The sequence below is a fragment of the Pinus tabuliformis genome, chromosome 5_1, assembly GCF_031772625.1.
Source record: "Pinus tabuliformis cultivar Carrire ecotype Pingquan chromosome 5_1, CPIR1, whole genome shotgun sequence".
Classification (NCBI taxonomy): domain Eukaryota; kingdom Viridiplantae; phylum Streptophyta; class Pinopsida; order Pinales; family Pinaceae; genus Pinus; species Pinus tabuliformis.
The window spans coordinates 258294027-258301490 of NC_142305.1; the positions used below are offsets into that span (position 1 = coordinate 258294027).

The following is a 7464-nucleotide window of genomic DNA, read 5'->3' on the forward strand; positions in this document are numbered from 1 at the left end:
GTTTTCAAGCCCCTCATCAGATTGTACTTCCTCATTCCAAACCAAAAACTGACCATTCAGACGATCAACACATCTTTTACCTAAAACAGAATACTTTTGCACACGCTAATTTTCACAACAGTGCAATTTGATTTCTTCTCTATTTAAAGATCGGAAAGAAAAAGACAGAAAGATCTTCGGATGATACCTTCACTGGTCGTGGAACCCATTATCATCATGAACCTTTTAATACATGCTTGACATTCCTTTTTACGACCCTTGGGCATTAACTGGACACTAATTCCAAGAATCTTGAAAATATCAGCTAGAAACATTGTGAGTTTATCAGCCAGTGGTGAAATAGTGGCAGAAAATCAGGAGATGATGGAAAATTTCATTATCCAACACAATTGCACTAGCTGAATTTTACCAGCCACTGCAAACAATGTTTTATAGCTGAGAACACATCATTATCATGCAAGTAAACTATATATGCATTAGTATAATTTCTCTTTTTAGTTGCTGCTTTTTCTTCAGATACGGTAGTATGATTTGTTGGTTACGTACCCTTTTTCAGTTTCGCAGTGACGAGTTACTAATACCTCTCTGTCATTAAACGCTCATGCATTGTAGAAAACAAGAGCCTATAATTTCTTGAATTTATTCCTGCTTAGACTAACCAAAGTGTTCTGGACAAGGGACTGATATAAAAAAGTCACAAAAGCCAAAAATGACACAGGGAATGTTAGGCCATTAAAAGTTCCCATGCATGTTTTTGACCTGCTTCTTGGACAGCAAACTCCATGGGATGACTTTAAAATCTGTTGATCCTATTACTTCACTATTAAAGCATCACGGCCTGGCCCAACACCAATATAATCGATTGGTATTCCAACTCTCGATCCTTTCCACATAGAGGTTGACCTGCTTCTTGGACAGCAAACTCCATGGGATGACTTCAAAATCTGTTGATCTTATTACTTCACTATTAAAGCATCACGGCCTGGCCCAACACCAATATAATCGATTGGTATTCCAACTCTCGATCCTTTCCACATAGAGGCAAGCAGCAGATGGTAAGTCTTGATAGCTTCTCACTTTAGATATATCAGCCTGCCATCCAGGCAGATCTTCATAAATAACCTGCATGTGACCAAGTTATATTAGAATTGGGTACCAGAGAAGAGAAAAATGCTTTTATCAAAATTTGAGTTTGAAATGAGAAACTTTCTCAAGGAAACAAGATTTCAAATAACCTTGACATGACATAATGTTAGAAACAAACTGCAAGGAAAAAGGAATATGACATATGCAGAATATTATCTACAAAGATACAAATAAAACTATATACCGAGAGAGACTCAAACTGGTAGCAGGTCCAACACAAATGACCAAATAAAATAAAATTAACAGTTAGATCCATGAAATTTATTAGTCAAAAGAATGCAAAAATGTGTTGTCAAGAACAAATTGAGGGTCAAAGGTTCAAGAGGCGAAAATTATGGGGCCAAAGCCTCAGTGCAAACAAGCTTTCTGTAAGTTTTAGCAAAATAATTCATATCTGATTTTTTAAAGGTAGAGATTGCAGCATAGCACTCGATATAATGATCATCGTAAATGAAGCTGTCTGATTAAACCTCACAAGGATGTGAAGCTTAAGCAGACAGCATTAGATAAGCTGACATTAATGTAACTGTTGCCTCCATGGTACAAACAAATATGCTTCATTTAGTTGTTGCCTACATGGTACTATTCTACTGATTATGGATTTGAACCATATATGTATTCGTATAATCTAAAGATCAAAACACAGGCTTGTAGATGCCGGCCTGACATCTAGTCACAGTATTTTTTCACTTATTATGCCTGAAGTTCCCCTTTTTCAACTGTTATGCATCACAAAATGTTTTTCAAGATACTTGCAATACTCATACATAATAATTACAGAAGCATACTATTTTAAGTTGCCCGTTAAGTAATTGAGATCCATGGCTCTGAATTGAAAGGAAAGTACCTCTACTTTTTGCAGAAGGTCAAGGTCCGCAGGAAAAGATTTCAACACATTTCCATCAGGCCCTTTATAGGCTACCCCAAGCCTAATTCGAGATAACCCAGAAAGTACGTCAAGCTTTGTCAGATTAAGTGCTGAGAAACCATTGATTTGACAAGAATATTTAAGTGCAACCAGATCTAGCCAACCACAACGACGAGGCCGGCCAGTTGTGGTGCCATATTCATGTCCAGCTGATCGAAGATCTTCACCCGCTTCATCCAAGAGTTCTGTCGGGTAAGGACCTGAACCAACTCTTGTTGTGTACGCTTTAGCCTGCAGATCAAAACCGTCGTTAGTCATCAGTAAATTTTTAAAACTTTCTTGATGAATCCAATTTTCATCCACTTGAGAATGCATTCATCAAATGAACAGTGTCAGCAATATAAGGTTCTATTCACTTAGAATATCTCTTGTAATGCTCCACTTCAGTCTGTAACATGCTTTTACTATACTCAAAGCCTTTAAAACGGGATGCGGCATCATGCAAAAGAATATCCAACTTCTCAGGAAATGTATCCATGTGCCTCAAATCACTTACCCGAATACCATTCCGGATTGCCTTGCTTGCATAGCAAGGACCAATCCCTCTTTTTGTCGTTCCAATTAACGACCCTGCAAGTTCTGCTTCTCTCATTCCATCAATAGTTTGATGGAAATCAAATAGTAAATGAGCACGGTCAGAAATCAACAGTCTTCCTTTGCAAGAAACTCCATTAGACTCAAGCCCGTCTATCTCTTCAAATAGTCCTGGAAGATGCACAACGGCTCCATTCCCAATAACGCATAGGGCTTTCTCATTCACTATTCCAGAAGGGACAAGGTGAAGAGAAAATTTCTTTCCCTCGCTATTGTATATGGTGTGACCTGCATTTGCCCCTCCCTGCGATAAAGATGTAGTATAATCGGTAAATATACTTACCAGTTAAGATGGATTTAACGACAATGAAAAAAAATGGAGGATGGGTGAGTACCTGACAATGGGCCACAATATCATAGCGCTGTGCCACGAGCTTGCCCTTTCCTTCGTCACCCCACTGAGTTCCCAGCACTGCACCCACTTGACTCAGGGATTTCTCTGCCTCAACAATGGCGTCGGCCTCCTCGACACTGGCATTGCATTTTATCTTTCTACTCTGCAGTTCAATTCGACCTTTAGCCAAATGAAAGTTCACAGAATGCGCAAACCCTGACCGCAACCCCTGCTGCCTCTTCTTCTTATCCTGCGAAAATCTGTGCAAATTCGGAACACAGAGATCGCTAATCAGCACAGATGCCATTTATTCCCACAGACCGCGGATTGAGCAACCTTCAAAACCCCAAATCCCTGGCAGAAGCTATGATCCAGTTCAGGCAGATCGGAGGGTAATCCAGAATGGAACTGGGGTAAAGGGGGCTGAAACTGAAGGATTTGAACAGAAGGAAATAGCTAAACATTCAGGAAAGCCATGGATAAACTTTGCCCCAGAGATTCGATGGAGCCCATTTCAGAGGTTTGTCAGGCAGCACGGAAAGCAAGAGCGGAGTAGACGAAAAAGGTACGGGCAAATCTTTCACGCTCCGATCTTTCCCTTATCGAACGATTAACCTTCTCTTGATCCAACGATTAACAATCTTCTAATCGTCTAACACATGATCTAACGGCACACAGCAATGACAAATGGATTTTAGGGAAGTTCGTCTCATAGGGAAACGCCTTACGGCGTAAAGATACTCTAACTCATACAAAAGAACACAATTCTTCCACTTCAAGTATCAACAAATCAAACATTTCAAAAAAAATCAAACATGGACAAATAAAACAAAATTATAACTCAAATATTCTTAAGATATAATTCATTTAATCACCACACTCATCATTGCCTTTATGACTCCTAAGCACTTTAACTTCTAGACCATTCACTTATAACATTACTTAGCATCCAAGATAATATTGTATATTGAGCTACAATTCTTTTAATCACCATACTCATCATTGCCTTTATGACTCCTAAGCACTTTAACTTCTAGACCATTCACTTATAACATTACTTAGCATCCAAGATAATATTGTATATTGAGTTGAATGAAAATTAAGTGAGTTCAAGTGAATATTTAGTATGGCAAATAAATATCAAGCCCATTACTTCCATGTGAAACTATTCTTTGATAATATCGAAAAGATCATACATTATGAAAGAGAAACTACATTAAAATTCAAGAATACATGAGCAATTTTAAAACTAAAACAAGAAAATACAAAATCATTTGAATTAGGCCATTAATCCTTCACAAGGTTTCATGATTGTTTGGTACTACAACAAATAATAAATATCATTTTCCTTTAGATGAGATCCTAGGAAATAAATATAATATTGTTCTAAGAAAATTGACTCTTCTCAAGACTTCTTTCTTAGATTAGATATGCCTTCAACCCTAATTGCATTTTAAAATTCCTAACTGCTTCCCATCCGCATGGATTACTTCAAATATCATATACAAAGTTGAATTTTGGAACAATGAACTATAAGAGCATAATATCAATTTCCATATCTTACATGACACTAAATTCCTTTAGGCTTTATTTTTTCACGGCTAGAAAACCCTTTCTTACTTGTTGAAGGCATAATTTATTTATCTTTTGACGATTAATTTATTTGCCAATAACATGTAATCCTACTTGATTCCTCACTTGTAGGTTAAGACAATGCCAACATCTTCTTGTATCTTATGTCAAGTTTAGTATGTAAATTTAAATTTGGTGGTCTAGATTTATAGAAATGCTTAGTAACAGCTAAAATATCGAATGATAGAACAAAGCATTTGGATATTTTTTACTTTAAAAATGGACCTTGAAATAAAGAATGTAATAACAAAAACAACTTTAAAATAACCAATAGGAATCAAGATGATGATTACATCCCAAGGGTAAATATTTCTAGAGGGAAATGCAGAAAACTAATTTTTAATTTTATTTTCAGCTTATCTCCTTCTATGTTTACTCAAATTTCAAGTGTGAGCATTCATGCTATTTTTCCTTAGTGCAGTATTGTTATTTGCTTTAGATATTGCATTAACAAACTTTTCACCATTTACATTGTATGCACACCATATCATCATAACATCAGCAGAAATTATGTAGAAATAAAAGTAACATCTACTATGTAGCAGAATAGTAAAAGGTACATCAGAAAAAACCATGCACAAATAGAGACACCATGATTTGCTAAGAGACCAACGAAAAACCCCACAAGAGGGGAAACCCTTTCAAATTATTCTTCTTATTAGATTGTCATAAAATTTCTAGCAAAGAGAGAGTACAATATTCCATCTCACCAATCGCCATATTATCAAGCAAAACTAACCAAACAATATTTGAGAGATGGGTCCCATAGAAAGATCTACTTCATATCATAATTTTCGAGCCTCCTATCAAGGGTCAAAAAATGTGATCAACTATTATCAAAACTATGGGTCACAAGTTGATGGAACTAGTGATCATCACTGTGGAATACTGGAGTTGCACTGATAATCTTGTATACTGGTGACTGCAGTCAAAATTTCCTTGTTCCAACCATATGGCTAGAGACCAAAAGCCCTACTTCACACATTCGAGCTTGAACCGTGCAAATTTCGGACTTGTGTGAACCAATTATGTAAACCAACCTCAAACCTATATGAGCCAATCAAAAGAATAGAGGAGAAGAATATGCTTGATGATCATGTCCAAATGAGGTTCACTTGACTTGTGTTTATAGGCTTCCACGATTGTCAAATTTCTCTTTAGGTTTGACCTAACCTTTTATGCACATGTGGGTTTCCATATTAAAAATACATTTTTCCTTAACCAAAATAAATTCTTCCAAGGGCTAGGAGGATTATCTCTTGATGAGGAAGACTATCCAAAGGAAGGAATTTGCCCTTGAGCTATAAAATTAAAATTCCCTCTCACCTAAGGAGAAATTACTAACTGCAACATATGTCCCATCTAAAATATCAAATCAACTTTCAACTCTGATCATGCAATGAACACTCTCGAAATTAAAAGAACAAGAATTTGACATCATATGGGAGCTCAAGCTACCACATAGAGACACTACTACTAGCTGGAATCACTATTAGCGGGGAGCCAATGTTACGACCTAGGAACCATCTGCGAGCAGGGAGATGATGTATCATCTGCCAATAGGGAGTCCATTCTATAACACGAGAATCATTTGCTAGCGCGGAGCCAATGCTACATTCTCGAAATCATCTGCCAATGTGAAGTTGACGCTACAACGAGGGAATCATCTACCAGGGAGCCAATGCTACAACTTGGGAATCATTTTCCAGTAGGGAGCCAATTCTACAATCCATGAATAATCTTTGAGTGAGGAGCCAATGCTACAACTCAAGAATCATCTCTCAGCATGGAGTCAATGCCACATTCTCGAAATCATGTTCCACTCAGGAGCCAAAGTTACAACTCAAGATTCATGTGCCATCGATGAGTTGATTCTATAACTTGGGAATCAACAGAAAATATGAGGGATACCACTTACCTTATGAGGTAATGGTTGTTCACATCCCATAGTATGGAGATAATAGGAGGGATAACACTTACCAAAAATGGCAAAGATTGTGCCCATCCTATCATTTGTTGATCTTCCCAACTTGACCCCCAAGAGTAAGGATTGCGCCTAATCCAAGAAGCCAACACCCATCCTATAAATGGTAAGGATTTTGCCTACGCAAGAAGCCAACACCCATTAGCCAAATGGGTGGGAAGGTTGCATGCCAACTAGGTTATACTTTGTCAAATCGAGAGGTCCCTCAACCCCAAGATCTCTAAGGCTCAATTCCTCGCCTTCGAAGCACAAACAAGGGTGAAGAGCATAGCTCAATGTCCTTGATTAGCCCAAACCCTTGCCTAGTCGGGTCACATCCATCAATCCATGTTTCTCTCTAAAGATCAGAAACATATCAAAGTGCTCATATTCAGTACCGACTCAAACAATTCACTGAAGGGTTTATTCACATTGCTTTATGCAATTATTTTGAGCATCAATCGTCTATTTTCTTATTCATACAAGACATGAAATAAATATTATGTTGGAACAAGTACATGTCAACAAAGGATAGAATATTCATCCTTTCTCCCTCTCACAGAAGCATCAACCACAAGCCTAATCTTGTCTCATACGATAACATTGTCTTAATACATGAAGATATCTCTCTTCCAACTAGATAGGAGATTATTTTCCAATGGGATCCCACTCTTTTTGTCACAATATATCATTTTGTCTACCAAAACCTTCTCCTGCATTCAGAATCTTCATGACCGAAATTGTTTTCAAATAGAACATTCTATTTCATTTTCAAGAGCAGAAAAGTTATTGTAGGTTCTTTTCATGATCCAGTCATACTCTGTTTTTTAGCTTCTCTAGTCATGATAGTTTTGTAGGCAACACACT

General features: G+C 37.3%; 1 pseudogene across 1 annotated transcript; it reads right to left on the reverse strand.

Annotated features, from left to right (window-relative positions):
- Window positions 1–606: 606 nt before the first annotated feature.
- Window positions 607–3540, reverse strand: LOC149164378 (adenylosuccinate synthetase 2, chloroplastic-like; annotated as a pseudogene). Its single transcript, XR_016260694.1, has 4 exons — window positions 3004–3540; window positions 1994–2912; window positions 1020–1122; window positions 607–883 (listed from the first exon to the last, which is right to left on the reverse strand). The product of XR_016260694.1 is annotated as an adenylosuccinate synthetase 2, chloroplastic-like (transcript).
- Window positions 3541–7464: the final 3924 nt, after the last annotated feature.